At 41.2% G+C, this 18,241-nt stretch overlaps 1 long non-coding RNA gene across 2 annotated transcripts in view; it reads right to left on the bottom strand.

Moving 5' to 3' along the window:
• Positions 1–18,033, bottom strand: part of LOC130144586 (uncharacterized) — a 29,873-nt gene extending 11,840 nt beyond the window's left edge. Inside the window, exons 1-2 of one of the 2 annotated variants that reach the window (XR_008820173.1) lie at positions 17,756–18,033; positions 1,530–17,313 (exon numbers count right to left, since the gene is read on the bottom strand). This is a non-coding gene — a long non-coding RNA (uncharacterized LOC130144586). The remainder of the gene's footprint in view (positions 1–1,529; positions 17,314–17,755) is intronic. The other variant, XR_008820172.1, reaches the window with a different exon arrangement.
• Positions 18,034–18,241: the final 208 nt, after the last annotated feature.

Raw genomic sequence — 18,241 nt, 5'->3', positions numbered from 1 at the left:
AAGGTGAGTCCACCATCAAACATGTGGAAACTGCTGGGCATATTAGCGCTGATTGTTTTGGGTCTTGTTTTTGAATGAAAAGTTTTTCTTTACAACAAGATTATCTCCTCTGCATATGGGTCCACAGTGCAAGTGTGATATCCAAAAATTAAACAAGATACTACTGGACTCCCAACAGGGTGATGGATAGCATATACCTGTGCTTGCAGAAAATTTGGACTGCAGACCAGTACCAAACTTCTGATTTCTCAGAGTCCACCAGACACTGTTTTTTACGAACACTCTATGTAAAAACATGGTAACATGGATGTAGTTGTGCATGGCCTCATAAACAGCAACAGTCTGTCTACCTCAGTTTGGGGGACCATGGACATATATCAAAGCTGCTGGTATCTGAGACAGATTCTCTTAAGATGTACGTCCACTATCTGTCTTATGTGAATTCAGCAGCTTCCTTCCTGTATATGTAACTTTTTTGGCTTCACTTTCCTCCTTTCCCAGCTCCCTCATCTGCTGTAGACTGCAGAAGTATCAGAGAAGTCATATGAACTTTTGAAACCCACAAGAGTGTTTTTAAATGCATTGGGCGGGTAGATGTGGGAGACTGGATCACAATGCAGGTAATAATGTGCAGGCTGCTCCTGAAGAATAGCATTCCCAGAGGCCTGATGGCCTGCAGCCTCTCCACAGAAGCAGCACAAGGCACTGGACAGGGAACACTTTGTCTGTCTGCAACACAGAGCACCCAACAGCGAGCCAGACCCAGGCTGTCTGAGCCTGGCTTGGAACCTCTGCCGAAAAAGACAGCAAGCCATGCTGTTTTCCTATATCAGCCTACAAATAGAAAAAAAAATGATTATTTGATCTGAGGATTGTCTGCTCAGACAGGCAAGCAATCGGCTTGGACATTGCAACACTGGGCAACCATTCCCAGTGCGCTGGGAACAAGAACAAATTTTCCAATTCCTTGTCAGAAAGAGGTAGACCTGGCATCTGTCTTTTGCTTTTACTTGCAGGTATCTGCGTCACTCAGTCTTCTACCCCAGCGTGGGACTTTGGAGATGGTTTAGAGCATGTCTGTGAATACTTTTTCCAGCACCCGTCTGTGTGTAACTAGCCTCCTCTGAATGCTTTTTGACATGCATTCAGATCAATCCAGTCAGTCTCTGGTCTGGGAGTGAGTCATCTCCACTGTTTTGTTCTTCTGAGGTGTACTGCTGCTTAGCTCAGGGACAAGGGGCATGCCTGCAAATACCACATTGGAGATGAAATAAATAGGCTCTGAGCAAACCCACAGAACTTACTAGGACCCATTCATACAAGGATGGGTACAGGTCCAGCTAGAGCCTACCTCCTTATATATGAGTGATGGAGAAATTTTTTTTTATTTTTGCAGTGTGTGTGGCTACTATAAAATTAGAGCTCTTCCATAGCAACGCTATGGAATTTCATATAATGGTAAGTTATATGCAGAATCTGTGCATGACAAAATTAGACTATGCATGTATAAGGTTTTGAATTCAGCTTACCTAAGGCAGAAGGGACTGCATTTTACAGTGGAGCTCAGGATGTGTTGTGTCCATCACCTGCAATGCACAACTCAAAATTGTAATAAATAAATGATAGGTGAAGAGCCAAAACATAGTGGTTTTTTTCCCAACAAAGATGTATCATGTCCTTTTCTTCTACCTATGTATTACCTGCTCTACAAACAACTCAGTCTTGATCATATCTATTCATTCCCTGTCTTGCAGCAAAGACACTTGTTAAGTGTCTTCCTTTTGACTTGTCTCAAAGGAGTTTTCTGCTAATGTAATGCTTCCAAGCCTGTCCAAAATCAAAGCAGATGGATGGTGTAAGTGGGACTCCTGCTCAGCAACCCCTGTCTAGAACATAATACTCAGCTACCCCTGCTAAGTGAGTTCCTACTAGTTAACATGAAGAACTGTCCATGTTCTAAAATCCACTCAGGCAAAAGTATAAAACAACCTGCAAATGGGCTGCTGGGGGTGAAAAAGCTAAAGCGAATAGATCTTGGAGTGAAGAGGTGAGCCATTTTGTCTGTATCCTGCTAGCCTCTGACATCACTTAACTGATGAGGAATCCTTTTCCAGTACATTTGATCAATGTTAAGAGGGAGAACTAAAGGTTTTTGGATGCAAATACAGCAGATTTTCACAATAAAAGCACATTTATTACCTTCCATTCTTGTCTAAAATACCTAGAGCAGATGCAGAATATTGTTGATTCATACTACCCGCTTAAGCAATAACAACTGAGTCACAGGGCATTTCCTAGGGATTAATGAGTAGCTGGGAGAGTTGATGGCCCAAAGCAAACTGGAGGGCCATTAACCCCAGCCAGCCATTAATTCCCTGGGAAATGCCCTATGCCTCAACTGTTATTTGCTGCTGTGACCTCCATCCTCTTCTTTATACTGTTATACAGAGGAAAAAAAGATGTTGAGCAGGGATGATGCTAGATGCTGCTCCTGCCAGAGATGAGTATTTCTCAGCCCAGGGAATTCCTGGCCAGGCCAGGAGACACTAGCAGCACATTGTGCTCAGCTGTGCTCATGTGCTCAGCTGTCAATCAAGAAATAGTTTTCTAGAATTTTGCTGGAAAAGTGCTTGTCTGTCCAAAATGCACAGATAGCAATGAAGTAAATTCTGTTTTGAAAGATAAGGTATGAGCCACCAGGAGTGCAATGGTCAGTGCTCTAAGAGCTGGGCAAGGACCACAGAGCCCGCCACATTGAAGTGCAACAAGCTTTACAGAAGAACACCCTTAGAATTAGTTCTTCTTTCTCCTGTGCATGTCCCCTATGTCTAGAGTCTCAGAAAGAGCAAGGAGATGGGGACATCTTCCTGCTCTAAAGCCAAATGCAGCAGCAATGGTAGTAGAAGAGATGCATAGCATCTTACTTGCTGCATGATACAGAATACGTGCCACGCCAGGTAATACTAGCTGGAAGACAATTGCTCCTATAGGGCATGTAATGCCATGGGTCACATGCTAACCTGCTGCACGTGTTCATTCACAACAGAGCAGTTTCTGCCCTCCCCTTTAAGCCCCACCATTCTCCTGGGACACCACCCTGGCACAGCAAAATCCTTAGGTTGGAAACCTCTTAGAGCAGCTGTGGCTGGTTCCCTTCCCCTCTAAGTGCTTGAGCTCAAAATACCCTCCTCCATCTGGAGAATGAGGTTTCCAGGTCATTTTAATGCAGTTTGCTGTTTTTGAGAGCACAAACTTTGTGCCAATTCACAACCTGCATAACTTGAATTAAATTAGTAGGGCTACGCAGAACACAAGCCACTGCCTTCCCTACCCTCCTTGGTAGTGGACATAGCTGACAAAAAAACCCAAGCACTTAAAAACTAAACAACATTACATGAAATAAAGACTTCAAAGATAAACATATTTAAATGAAATGTGAAATTAAAACAAATCATATCAAGGCTTAAAATTATATCATTTGTTTAAATAACATTCAGCAACATATTGTTACTGCTGAAGTTCTAGACAGGTGAACTAGGTGGGTTGCCTGGGACAAGCATTTGCTGAAGCAGAAAACCAGATTTGGAAGCAGTAGGCTTTTGCACATACAGAATATTTAAGTACTTTATTTTATTCAGTCAATTCTATTCAACAAGTGCATTTCAAGTTGAGAAACCCTAGAGAAGTTTTAAAAAAAAAAAAAAGGGACGACTTGTTTTTTCCTTCTCCAATCTATGAATAAAAATGAGTTCTGCAATAGCTTGGCTATGACTTACTTCAGTGACTGATAACTTACATCCAGTTATTTACTTGTAAACTTAGAAAAAAATGTCTGTTTTTTAAATTTTCTCATGAGATATCACTTAAGGTAGTTTATTTAAGTAACAAAAAGAGTATTAGGCTATTCTGGGAAATTTTGATTGAATTCTAGTTTTCATGCAAACATAGGTTCATAAAACCAAGAAAACAAATCTGGAAATAAATGAACCATCTTTCATTTTCCAATTAAAAATATGACAAAACTAAGAATCTGATAAAGTGATTCTTAATTTATCATCATAATGCATTGCAACAGGCTGCCCAGGGAAGTCGTTGAGTCACCATCCCCGGAGGTATTTAAAAGACATGTAGATGTGGCACTTAGGGACATGGTTTAGTTGTAGAATTGGCAATGTTAGGTTAATGGTTGGACTCAATGATATTAAGGGTCTTTTCCAACCTAAATGGCTCTATGATTCTATGATTCTATTATAAATATGCATAGATAAATACCTTTTGTTAACAAGAAGAAAGACCTCACTCACTGAGTACTTCCTCTTTTTATAAATCAAGGTGTTCTAATGGTTACCAACCCATGAAAACTAACTTTTCTTTTAAAAAATAACTAGCGTAACTGACAACTGCAAAAAGAGATAAAATCTATTATTTAAACCAAGATTTCCTGCTTGGAGATTTAAATCTCGATTTAAACCAGTTTGCTGTGGGTGTTGGAGTTGGCTTACAGCCTTCAAATAATTGTAGGGAAGAAAGAAAACTGCTGAGACACACGCTATAAATATTTGCTGGTATCTGAAACTGCAGCGATGTCTTTACATTCCGAACCTCTGGGTTATCAGCATTAAAATACTGGGTAATGCCCCTGAATTGCACTGAAGTAAGTGACTGAAGGCTAAGGAAAGCCACAGCAATTGGTACTTGACTATTTTAACTTTGACCTAAAATGGTGAGCATAGCTTTAGAACACTGTTTAACAATCGATCTATTGCTCAGTTACTTTCCAAATTAATCTTTTAGTATAGGACAGATCCTGTGATCCCAAAGTTTCATGGGCAGCAGGTAACCTCCAAATCATGGCACCAGCATACATTAGAATTGCTTCAGGACAGCAAATAGAAAAGAAGAGAAGCAGAACCGTACACCATAAAAGAAAAGTATGGTTACAGGCACAGGCAGCTAGAGAAACCTGCAAAATGACAGTTCATAAAGCATACCTATATAAAGACTGAAAACCGGCACTGGTAAAGTAAGGTGGTGTAATCTGTGCCTTTCCATTTTCTTCAGCTCCTGGTGAGCTGACTCCAAAGAACAGTATTTTCTTCTCTCTTGGCTATGCCAGCAGTCTCTAAATCCACACAGACAGAAACACACCTACAGCTGGTGTACATGCTCAGAAAGAGCTTCTCAGTTTATCCAGTTGCTTGAGAGCTCAGCCTGAATGCTTTGGATGGTTGGTGCTACACCCTACATCTGTATTTGTCGGCTTTTTAAAAAGCATCACGTCTTACTGTGGTTCCCAAACAAATCTTTGTCAGTGGTCTAAAAAAGTCAAATGTTGACTTTTCTATCTGCTACAGGCACTTTCAAATCCAATTCAAGAATGGCCGGTATCCATTTAACTTAAGACAGCAATCATGTAGATTAAAAAAATTATTACTATGAGTTGTTTCAAAAACAATTTAAGGGTTCATCTGCACTTACTTTCAAGTGGTGTAAGACCAGATGGAATTTACCAGCTGCATGGGTTTAAAAGAGATACAACATCAGTGCTACCTGGTGTAATGCTTAATCTCAGTCTTGTGATGGTGAAAGTCTTCACGATGCTTTCCCTTGCTTCCCAGTTTCCCCCAGTTAATGTAAGAGACCTGCAAAGCAGTACATTCTCCTAACTGGAGACATAGTTGTGCTGGTATTCAGATGTGGTTTGCTCTGGTAGAAATGCTCCCTTGCGGGACAAGGGAACACTCTGCCACTTCATTATTTACATGTAACTACATATATAATGGTATTTTTTACAGATATGACAACACTGGTGAGAAGTCACCCTCACAACTGACATCGTTACTTGTGTGCAACTTTTAAGCTCTGACAAGGGCAAAGAATGACCACATCCAGTCAAATACTAATTTAAACTAAAAAGTCAAATCAGTAATTTCAGTGGGAGAGAAAGATTTAGGTACTTCTGAGCAAAGCCCTTCCAATGAAGCAGCCCTTTCCTCCTCTTCCTCCTCCAGGTCTCCTGATCACTTACAAAAAGAAACTAGTTGTGTATGATGCTCGAAGTGCCGTTTGTGAGCAAGCAGTCAGTAACAGTTAAGGAATATGGTATCTGCCAGAGAGCACTCCATCTCACAACACTAAATCTGCTTTTCTCAAAATTAGATGGCAATCTGACTGTGGCTGGACCGAATGTTAGGTATATAGTAACATTTGTATTACTCCATTCACCGTGGAAGGAGAGATAAACTCTTTCATCCTTGCCTTTACATTGAAGCTTTGACAACTGTGGTACAGAAGCGATAGCTTTTTTGTGTGTGTAAAGAAATGGAATAATTGTTGATACACAGCTTAATCAAGAAAAGAGCAATCTTTCTTTTTAAAGATTCTGCACTGCTTGCAGACATTTTATCAGTCCTACAAAACCATTCTCTGCTGTAACTAAATATTATCCATTTTACAAATGGGCATGCTGTGATATAGGAAGAGACTCCGTCACACAGCCACTGGTAACAGATGACACTTCAGTTTTGACACATGGGTATTATCATAACCATTAGACAAGGCTACCATCTTAGGAATGCAGAGGTACATTTGCAAAGGGTTTTGAAAATACAGCACTCATCTGACGTCACAGCTGAAGTCAATTGGATTTCCTTAAGGTCAATAAACCCCAGAGTATCTCATAGGCTGCAGCCCATATTCATTGCTCTGGAGCTCCTCAGAAAGGCAGGTGGACTGTGCGTGAGAAACGGATCTTCCCACTTTTCAGGTTTGCAGGAGGACTCAGTGGAATGGACAAACATGTTACTATTTGATGGGATCCACTTGGCTGGAAAAGACTTCTTTCCCCAAGGCTTCTCTTTACAGCAATCTGCCTTGGCTGTGAAAGTCTGGAGGAAGCTTTGGAGCTTATCTATGCTGCTGCTTGACTGCAGCACAGTGAAGTAGGCTTTCCAAGCCTTAGAGAAACATGCTGATCAGAAGTCCTTTACCAGGCACTCAGAGCCCAGGTGACAGTGCTAACCCTCTGGGCCACCTCTACACTTTACCTGTTACGAAATTTCAATCCTTCATCACTTGTGATGAAATAGAAACCAGAGGGTGGAGACACAATGAGCATTTTTGAGAGCCCTCCTTATGTGATAGTTTACCCTGTGATGGCTTAAATACAGACCAGAATGAATGCTCAAATCAAAGCACAAACTTCTTTGGCCTCAGGGTAAGAAAGGCATTTCAAACATTGCTGGCCTCAAGGTACAAACCCAAATATTTGCTAAAAAACAGAGAGTTGGCTTTTCTAAGGCAATGCCTTATTGCTGCTTCTCTGGAAGGCTTTCTCTGCTTCCCACCCTTCAGGAAGAACATAGGCAAGGACTAGGACCACAGCCTCTATCTCCTGTTCTCTCTGCTCCTGTAGAGCGATCACCTCAGCTCCACAGCTGTCAGCCAACACTGAGAAGCAAAAGGAATGCAAGATGAGAGAAAAACTATCCTAGGTAGCTTACATTGCTCTCATGCACTTGGGTCACTACACAGACCTCAAGGAAACACTGATTTCATCACACCTATCACAGGATCAGGAAGCTTGCTGATACTATAGCTTCTCTGTGCCTGGCACAGCACCCCCTCTTACTTGGTGAGAGGAAATGTGGCTTGCAAGGTGTTAAGAATGTAAGAATGTGATTAAACAATCACCACCACCCCTCTAGCTCCTAGTCCAGTTAAGACAAGGGATGGACAGGATTAGGCAAGACACAGATTCGGGAGTGGTTTGTTGGTTTTTTTGTGTCATCTTTTAAAACTTACTCTAGCCTTTGCTCAAGTTAACCTCTCCCTATCCCCCTACATATTGTACAATCTACCTGCTGGGAACTTACCCTACCAGTGCAGTGTCAAGTCTTCTCCTTGGCACCTTGGGATGGTTTTAGGCTCAAGCTTAGCAGCAGACTGCCCGTTAACTCATGATTTAACGCTGTTCCCTCATGGTTGGCAGCAAAGTCGGGGAGTCAGGGAGCAAAGGAAACCCTTGCCACAGTTTGTTGACCATTTCCTTCAGCCTCAGTGCCAATGCAAGCAGCCCCTGCACCTTGCTGCATGCCCCTATACCATGCTACATCTTGACTGTGCTAGAACAGCTACTCACGGGGCCATGCTAGGAACCAGACTGAAGAATGGTTATGAGTTAAAAATAACCAATGCAACAAAAAAAATAGCGATTTTTGACTTAGAATGGTTCCCTGACCCAGCCGAGCCACCACACATCAAACTGTTACAGGTTGGTCAGGCTACACCTTTCACATGGTAACCTGAGATGTGATGTGGATTTTGTATTCCATCAGAGACCGAGGCACTGCAAGGAGGTGCAGATGGTCCTGCCAAAAGCCAAGCAGTTAACAGAATCTGAGCATCTGATACCTAAGACGTGTCCCATGGGCGCCACAGCTTGCCAGACAGACTGAAATTAATGTCACAGTGAACTAAGTGGCAACGGGTCCTCCTCCTTCACCAAGTGCAAACCAAGCATTTCAGATCAGGAATATCCAAACTTTTTGAGAGGAATTTTTGAAATTAAACATTACAAATTGAAATATTTTAGGACATTCCATCTCATAGAGAAATCAATTTCAGTTCAGTTTTCAACCTGAGTCCAAATGAAAAGATTTTAAACATCTGAATAAAACTGAGCAAAAAGTCTTATTTTCAGTGAAGTAAGGATTATATTTATACCATGTATAAATGATATCAAAGACAAGTAGGGTTTGCACAATATACAATGCACAAAGAGGACGAAAATACAAGGATCAAACAGGTATCATTTTTACACAAATCTCCTGTAAATGAAATAAAATACCATAGCAACATATAATAACTTTAACAATTGCTATACAATATATCATCATGCCATATTGTCATACAATGTACACATAACAATTTAAAAATTGCACATATGCATATAAAATATTCACGACCTGCTCCTCTGATACTTAAGTATAATCCTAGTATTATTTTAATCATAAACATTATGAAGTAGCTTTAGGGGAAGACTCCAGAATATGAGAAATGTTGAAGCAATAACTTAATTTCAAGAAAAGTGTATGTAAAGGGATTGGTTGTCAGTGGAAGGTAAAAAAGGCTTTTGTTAATTTGGCCTTTTAAAAATGCTTTTTAAACAAACAAATACATTTGACTGTTGTTGCCAGTGACAGAAAGTCTCAAATATATTATAAAAAACCAGAAATATCTCCACCAAAAGACTTTCTTCTTTCTATAACATATCTTGCCATTGTCTTGATCAAAAGTCTACTACTCACAGATATAAATGGTTTGTATCGCAATTATTAATGCTATATAAGGATTTCTAATAATAAATCCATATGACTATATAGATACAGTTGCTACGCCATGAACATACACTGAACAGTCAACAGAGTATTGGGGGAGAAGCCACCAAAAAAAGAAGTTACAGCAGGTGAGAAGAAGTTGAGAAGAATCTCTGGATGAATTATGGATTTACAGAAAATAGGACTGAGGAAAAGTCCAGGAGGCAAAACTACAAACATCTCTGACTTTTTTTTTTTTTATTCTCTCTTTTAAGACCTACCTCCCTAAGTAATCTACCATTAACGCTTCCTTACCATGAGGCTGGGAGGAAGTCTCTGCTGCGGTTTCAAACCCTTACATCCTGTCTGCCCCAGCCCAGAGCTGGTGAACAAACTGTTCTTTTTTCCTCTTTGCAACAGACTTTACCACGAGATTCAGGGAGCAATTTAAAGCTGAATAGGAGGAAGTTATCACGGAGCCATAAAAGGTTACATGGGACAAAGCTTTGGGAGCAGAATAGCTGAAAGTTATTTATCCAAAATAAACAAAATTACCTTGGATGAAAAGCACTGTGAGTTACTGAAGGAATGAGTTGGGGAAATAGCAAAGAATCAGAAAGAAGTAAGATCCAAGATTTCATGAAACAACTTAAAAACGGATTATGTGAGGCAGGTGAAGCAAGTATTTCCTGAGCAAGAACAGGGACACGATGGCATGCTGAAGCCTTTGCTAGAAGTGAGCTGTCCTTTTTAATATTAATGATTTCTTTTTTTCTCTTTGGTGTGCTTGGAATAAAATGACCTGGGATACATGCACAGCATCTGCTTCCCCGCGTTGTGCTCAGATGCAATGGGAGAGTAAACAATTAACCAAACTCGATGCAAACGAGAGGCAAACATTTACCTTTACAAAAACCCTGTCTGCAGGCCTGGGCTTGGAAATCTCTGCACTTACTAGATCTATGGAAATGACTCATTTTTATGGTAACTACTCAGTGATGTTCACTGGACAGTTTCTTACCTAAAACACATGTGCCCAGAAAAATGCTTTTTTATCAAAAAAACTGCTTTAGCAGAGCCTGCAATAGGTAGGACTGCAATAAATAAATTAATGGTATACAGTCCTAGTAATAAACACTGGCTTATGAAAAAGATGCCACACATCTTATCTCTCAAGCTCTCTGAATTATGTATTTCTTTGTAACATTCAGGGAACTCCTGGGAACTGATCCTTACATGGGGAGGGCAATGTGAGGAACCCACGTGGCACAGCTTTTTCACTCAGGGTCTTTTGGACTGGGAGGATAATCCTTGCAAACTCTCGAGCTCAGAGTCTATAACCAATTGCTTGCCACTGTTATTACTACCTTTTTGTGATCTGCTCTGAGAAAACACTGATTCCTGCAGCACAACTCCAGTGGTGCCCAAGTTCACCTATATACAGGACCACGGAGTCAAATGCAGAGACCAAATCCTGTCCAGGGCTCAGGACTGAGATTTTGAGCTGTCCGTTCTTCCCCTCCCAGCAACATTTAATTCTCACAGAAGCTGCATAAACTGAACTTGAGGAAACTACACCTCCACATTTGCCTGGATTTCCTCCTCTCTTCCTCCCTGTGGGTGTCACAAAAAGCTTAAAATAGCTTGTGACTTGCGGCACTTTTCCTGTATCTATTGCAGATATTTGAAAAGGGTAGAGGGAGGGAGGTTAAGATCTGAGGTAGTATTTATAAGCCTAGGGAAATCATTATAACGGTGCTAATCTAGCTCAGGACCAGCCACCTCTTGGACCCAGAGGTCAGAATTTTAATTCCACAGCGTCTCCTGATTTTGCTGTTTCAGAAATGCATATCATGTTAAGAAATTAGGAAGCTGTGTCTCCTTTTGTCTCAAGGGATTTGGCTTTGTTCACCATTCTGGCAGCCCTCTCTGTCCTTCAAATTAAAAAACCCTCTCATACCTGTCACTATTTTTAGTGTGTGTTTTTGAAGGAAGAACTCTGTCTACATTGAACAGATCCCCAAAGACAATCTCCAGTGCAGACACATAGTGACATATGAAAATGAATGTAATGCTCTGAACGCTGTGCCTCTGCTTCATAGGCCAATTCTGCCAATCTACTACAATTTGTGATTCACAAAAGTAGACCTTGTCCTTAGACACAGAACTCTAATTCCTCTCTTCCCTGTGCCAACCGACTGAAACACTAATTCTTAAGGAACATATTATTGCCCATTTGCTGACATAAAAGGCTCCTGGTATGAAAAAAGCAGCTTTTCCTCTACTGCCCTGTGGTGGGAAGCAGACTTGCACAGCAAGGTGATGTATTATTAGAACCAGAGAAATTCACGAAATTCCTTCATGAGATTGAAATAAATTCTGTTTCGTTTGTAACTGTGTTTGCTATTTTTGTTAAACTGCCCCCTCTCAGGTCCTATCCCAAGAAGAAATCCTGTCAAGAAGGATTAATTTTGGCCAATTCTCCTTCAAAGAGTCACAATCAATAATCTCTCTTGTAGAAGGCAACCTTCGGGAACACAGTAAAGGATGTTAATGGTAGTTCCTATGGACATCTCACTTTCTCTAAAGGCAACAAATGAAATATTAAAAACTAAGTAGCATTTAAACGAGTCACTCACCATGAAGTCTGTCTCAAAGCACACAGGCTAATCAAAACCAGAGCAACACAAGGGACCCTAGCTTTATGAAAATAATCTTTTCTCCTGTATCATCAATTTCATAAAAGGCCTTCAAAATCCATAAGACTAACACTGTTTCTCACTCACAGAGAGAGAGAAAAAAAAAAGTGTGTGAGCATTTCAGGCTTTTTAAAGGCAGTAATGTAGCAAATTGTAGCCTTGTATAACTCCATTTAAGTAAGCCAAGTTAAATACATATGGCCTACAAGGTTGCGGTAAGGGAATTTCATAGGCTCTAGAAAGTCAGAAACATTACAATCTCCTTACTATCACCTGTAAGTGGGATATCACACCACATTTTTTCAGCACTAAGTGGCTTATCAATAGACTCTCAAAGAGCAGCTTCAGATTTTGTTACACACCCTGAGAACCTTTACTTTGAAACAATGCATGCTGTTTATCAGTCAGCACCATAAGCATGTATACAAATATATATCTGTGTTTTTGTTGAGAAAGCATAAACTGAAACATCCCATAATACCTTTCCTGCCAATATCCGCCTATGACATTATTATGCACTTTGTGCAAAATTGGGTAGGTCTGTGATCTGTCAGGTATTAGAAGTAATAGTTGGGGTTGTCTGCCTCTGCAGCTGTGAACAATGACAGAAGGAGGTGCTGGTGATGCTGGCTCTCAGTAATTAGGCCATACATAAGACACGCTGCAGCAAACTGCCTTTTGCTCTCCTCGTTCCCTCCTCACCCCAGAGAGAAAACACTGAGCTTCACTGCATCAGTAGCAGGCCTGTCTCCTCATTTCAGGAGTGAAGGCAAGATCTTACCTGTCACAGTTGGTGCAGCATTGGCAGCCACACAACGAAGATCAACCAGAGCCAAATCGTGTCTTTTACTAGACAGTGAGGCACCACAGATCCTCCTCCCTTTTACCTCAAACAGATGGTAATGACTTTTCCTTCTCTCTGTTACCCTTTGCTCCTGGTTGCCCTGCACGAGTTTCTCTGCATATGACCTCTGTATTGTCCACGCTGCGTTCAGCTCACTAAAACTGCAGGCAGAAAAGCAAAGAACTACCCAAACAACCAAAAGGGATAGCAGCCTCCAGCAAGAGTCCCTCCCATGCAGCACATCAAGTGCATCAAGCGCTGGAGAGCCAGTGTTGCACTGCGTTTGTCAGCCAGAACAGGACTTTAAATACTCCAGATAGCTTCACTGAGACTACAGCTAGCTACAATTTCATTATAATGAGTAATATATATATAAAAATAAATATATATATCTCCTGCAGTCCCATAGTTGTGAAAATCGTTCCTATGCAACTATACTCTGGCATCTCCATTTAGCTGGGCTTCTAGCCTTTTCATTGTGAGGAGAACTGAAAACCTGTAAGCTGAATGCAAACTGAGACAGCATCACTGCCAGAACCTGCAGGAAACCATCAGCCTGCAAGGCCTGACCTGTCCTTCTCCCCTTCCCGGAGTCTACAGGACCACAGCTGTTGGTGGCTGCCCCCAAGCGTGGCCGCGAGCATGGTGTGCTCTCCCAGCCTCTGCTTGCCCCGTGTGGGTCTGTGTCACGGGCAAACCATGGGAGATGTGCAGAGCACTGCAGGCAGCCCAGAGGCAGCCTGCCTGGGATATGTCCACCAGGGTAACAGGCCTCCAACACCTGGGGATACAGTGCTGCAGGGCATCCTCCCACCCCTCCAGAGGCTATATTTCCAGCTTAACCCTCCGCACTGATAGGTAGATCTGACCAGGTGAGCTTGCACAGGGTCCCTTTCAAGAGGCAGAAAAGATATACATAGTGAGTCCAGAGGCCATGCAGTATGCACCTTGCCCAGTTTGGCACCGAGCTCACCACCCTGACAGAGCTCGCTGCTGGGAGGCACTGGGGCCTGCCAGGTCCTTCCCATAGCTCCCTCCTCGTATCTACTTGTGGGCACTAATTGCTTTGCAGCGTGTGCACTGCAAGGCTGTGTAGCCTCAAGCAAGAAAGCCGGAGTCCACTTTGTCACAAATATCAAGAGCAACCAAAAGCTTGGGATAGCAAATTTCCTTGCCTTGAGGTTAGTGCAGCAGCTCCGTACCACCTGGAGAGCAGGGTTGTCCTAAAGACAGCTATGAGCTTCCCACTTCCCCAGCATATATGAGGAACATGTGGAGAACATTGACAAGCCCAAACCTGAAAGTCAGGGACATGCATTGCTGAGAACAGGTACACATTCTCCCTTCTCAAGGCATGGGGCTCTTCAGATGGGCACAGAGAATGAATCCTCGTGTTCTCCACTGTTTCTGAAGGAGCGAAAGGGAAGCTTCGCCCTGTTCCAGCAAGCAAATTAATTTACTGGACTCCTATGTCACCTGTTGGAATTGGGAAATAATTATTTTCCTAGGACACCTGACTGCAGAACTTACATTCCTTTTAAGCCTAAGCATGAAAATGTCTACTAACGTTCAAAGCAGAACTAACCAGAAACAAATTCTTTGACGTCAGCTTCTCACTGACAAACTGTGGACCAAAAATTATTCACAGGAATCCTTCTGTTGGGACATTTTCAACAGAAACACTTCATATTTGACTGGAATGGAAGCAGACCTCATCCTTTCCATCCAACTAATTAAACAGGCCAAGAACATATCAACCATTTCAAGAGCATGGGCACAAGGTTGCTTTTTTAAAAATAATTTTAAATAAACTCATCACTAGTAAGGATATGGAAACAAAACGTTCTATTATCACAAACATCAGAAGGAAATGCAAAATCAACACACAGCAAATACTCTAGTATAGCTTTCCAGGTCCAGTCTGAATGAGGTTGGAGACGATACCAAATGGGCTGTGTCCCTCAAGTATTTGTACATGCATTCAAACAGTAAAGCAAGCAAGGAATCTGACTATATATTCTTTGCTGATACTAGACAAGCTGATCAATCGCGGTGAAAACTCATTCATAATCAGGTGTTTGAGATTGCTGCAAAGATGCGCAGGGCTCTTTAAGCATGTGCTGACCTTACCTGCATACCTAGCATTACGCACATTCTTAATTTTAAGCATGGGAATAATTAATTTAATATGAAATATTTCTGTGAGTATTTGCAGGACTGGATCCTAACTCTGAGCTGGTCTTCACAAAGATATTCAGGAAAATTAATCCAAATTAACTAAAGGCTTAATTTAAAGCAGATTAGTTAAAGCATATTTAACCCTGTAAAGACTTTTCAAAATTAAAGTAGTCTTAATTCAGCTTTGTATAAAGCTTAATCCATTTTCAATTTACACTTTAAGTGAATTTGGACTAATTAAGTTGAATCTCCTATGTAAATGAGCCTGAGGTCCTAATTCAGAACTGTGTCCAAGCACAGGTATAAAACTATCCCTATTCATAAAAACATACCCTTGAAATCAGCTGTTTTCAATAAGATGCACAAAGGTTCTTAAATATTTTCTCTTAACTATTTTGTATTCTTAAACTATTTGAGAATTATAGTTTGATGCTAAGAAAAAATCATAGCCCAAAGGGCTAAAAGGCAGATAACTGTGTTTTATTTACTGTTCTCTAGATGATACCAGTTTCTCCAGTGTGTGTACAAGAAATCTTCAATCATTGTTTTCTGTTAGGAAATCTCTGATTGACACAGAATTAAAAACTGGTTCTTCAGGCTGGAATTATTTTTTCCTTAGAAGGTGAAAAGAAGATTAACCCTTCATTTTCTGGGAAGACTTCTTAATGGAGTGTTGTTTTCTCAACTCAAACTGGTAAAGCACCCTACCTGTTAATTTCAGCAATTGCATTTATCTAGGATTTTACATCTCAGATTTTGCAACTCTTCTTTTAAATCTCACCTCCATGGAAGCGTACTCAAAGTGTTTGAATCTGTATTATTTTCTTGCTGTATATGCAGCAAGAAACTGAGAAAAAACCAAGCTTTATAACAAGGTTTGAATAAGTATTTCTGAATAAGTTTGAAGAGAGGTAAAACTAGCAGTGTAGCATCAAAGGTGTGTTAAGTGACAAGTTTTCTGCTGGCTACATAAGGTGAACTAAGAAAAAAACTACCTCCAGAATAAAATTTGCCAACTAAATTAGACATGGAGCCGTAAGAGCTATTTACAGAGTCATGGAGTCTCAGCAGACATCCCACATCTGCTTACTTTAAGTGGGTTGGAGAAGTCAGCTCACACGTGTTACAGCTCAGCTCCTGATCCATTCAACTTACTGTCCAAATACAAATTCCTTCAGCTCTCCCTGGTACTTCAATAGTCTTACTCACCCAGTGCAACAAAGCACAGGACAGCAATCTCCAAGATGCTAAGGACCAGAGAAGTTACAATGTGCTGTATCCTAACACAGAGAACCAATACAATATTTCCTTCCTCTCTCACTGAGACAGTACAGCTTCTGGAAACAAGCTGGCACAGATAGGGCTGACTCACGTATCTTCACCTGATCTTCCTCTACTAGAATGGGTATGGGTGGAAGCAGATTATGTCTGCACCACCACGTACCCACAGTCCACCCAATGCAGTGATGCAGTTATGAGTGATGCCCACCTGATGACCACAACAAAACTGAGATTTGACAGCTCTCTACATCAAATTCACCAAGTGCCTGTATTTTGGTTAGTCTTCCCCAGAAAGAAGAGTCCAAACAGATGATTTCGTCATCTTTTTCTAACTCATGAAAGAGAGAGAATTTTATCCTATGTAGGTTCCTCAAACATGTTTATCACTGTTAGCTGAGCACCATCCAGAAAAAAGGAAGAGGAGCTATTGCAAAGAAATCCAAGGTTGATTACTACCATCCTGCTCACTGACTGACTAATTCCTGCTGCCAGGAACAGCAACTTGTTTGGCCCTCCTTTCTTTTACCATCTTTCCTTCCATTGCTCTTCTACTGTCTGGTGAAGTTACAACTTCCACCCTTCCCACTTCGATAAAAAAGGCAAATAGAAAAGATATTCACCAGAATATACACATGGTTGCCTTCAATAGTGCTTTGTGGAATGGCTGTGCTCGTGAACGTGGCAGTCAGCAGCGTAATGTGGAGGGAGCACTGCTTGTAAATGGAACTTCTTTCTGATTTCACTATTGTTTCCAGAATTTCCATGGCTCACTTTTAGTTGAAGAGATGTTTCTGCCACATGGAGCTAAAAGAGCTTTTTAGATGTGTTTGAAGGCTGTTAGCCACCATCATGTGCCAGCCCTTCTCTCCTTGTGTTCTGTAGCTACTTCACATCAAGCACCAGCGGTCTCTGCACTTGCTGCTCTCCTCTTGATCCAAAAGCTTTTCCTATTCTTCAGTTTGCAGATGTGGTCTGGATGAGGACCAGTATCTAGCTGAGGTGTGTACAGTAAAATAATCACTCCAGACACAGAAAGGCAACTTACGCCATGCACACATTAAGCTGGCAGTGTTTAACTGGCACCCAGATAATAAGCACATCTACTTCACTGCAAAACATGGTCAGGATTTGTAGCCATGAAATGGACTTGATAGCCTTTAAATTCTGTTTTACTGTGCTGGCTTACAGAGATGGCTTGGAGCCGATGTGGCAGCTCATTAACACTCAGTTAACACTTCTCTATATAGCACAGCATTGACTTTTACATTTTCTTATTTTCAGGGGAGCAATGCATGTGGAATTAAAGGGAGGGGTAATAGCTTAAGACACAAAATATTATGAACAAATCAGTTTTAAAAACATAGAAATAAAAAAAGCTACAATATACTGAAAGTACCATTTGTGAGTATAGAGTCCAGGAGAAGCATTACTTTTACCTTGCCAAGTTTCCGATGCATATGATTCATTCTGAGAGTCCCAGCTTCAGGTACCAGAGACAGACATCTACAGAGGAGCAGTTTGTTATCTGAGGAAGCATGCATCTAAATCAGCTTCTGTTTTCAACCTTATAGTGGCATCTGTTTTATTTAAAAAACCTATAACTCAGTTTTAACTGTTAGGCTGCAAAACTGGGGAGAGTGCAACTCTCTTTCATGGTGTAGCCTTCAGCCAGAATGATCTTTTCTCACACTAAAGCAGTAAAAGAGGAAGTGAAAATGTCAGGCTGCATTTGATTGCCAGAAAACTGCCTGTTTCCCATAAGAAAAGAGTAATTCCCATGTGAAATGCGGGACTTGTCTACTAGTTGTCTCAGACCTCAGACAGCACAGTGAGAGTGTGCAGGAGGTTAACAGGCAGATTATCTTCCAGCCTTCCCCACTGCAACATCTGTCTGTGTTAAAGAGCAGCCTTGCACAGCACGT

The sequence above is a fragment of the Falco biarmicus genome, chromosome 2, assembly GCF_023638135.1.
Source record: "Falco biarmicus isolate bFalBia1 chromosome 2, bFalBia1.pri, whole genome shotgun sequence".
NCBI lineage: Eukaryota > Metazoa > Chordata > Aves > Falconiformes > Falconidae > Falco > Falco biarmicus.
The sequence above is the reverse complement of the archived record's forward strand: the minus strand, read 5'-3'. Positions and strand labels throughout refer to the sequence as shown.